Below are 486 nucleotides of genomic sequence, written 5' to 3'. Positions count from 1 at the left end.
TTCCCCACTCCATCCCCGTGCAGACAATTACAGAGAAAGCCCCTTCATGTGTTTGCCGTTGCGGGGCATCAGCAACCGACACCTACAAACATACAAGAAGAGCCAAAAACGGGTCACAAAGACGCACCAGAAAAAAATACTACTTATGGAACAGCAAAAAAAAAACAGGTATTTAACAACAACAAAATACGCGCCAACGCATGCCCACCAGCAAGGGGAACGCAGAACAAAACGCGCCAAAAGCAAAGATCTCACGCGGTGACCAAAAAGAAAAAAAAAATATTTAAAAAATAAATTTGATAAAAGCGCTCAAACAAAAAATCCCAAAACAAATTCACCCGACACCGATAATGGCGCTCTTCACCCAACTCAAACAACGAGGCAGAATGAGCACACGTGCTTCACATGCTTCAGCAGCCAAAGTTGCACGCAGTAAACGGGAAAAAAAATACCTGTCAAGCAAAATAATACTACGCATGAAATAAT

The sequence above is a fragment of the Trypanosoma rangeli genome, assembly GCF_003719475.1.
Source record: "Trypanosoma rangeli strain AM80 chromosome Unknown Tra_15.4_contig_00690, whole genome shotgun sequence".
Taxonomy (NCBI): Eukaryota; Euglenozoa; class Kinetoplastea; order Trypanosomatida; family Trypanosomatidae; genus Trypanosoma; species Trypanosoma rangeli.
This window is presented reverse-complemented; position numbering follows the sequence as displayed.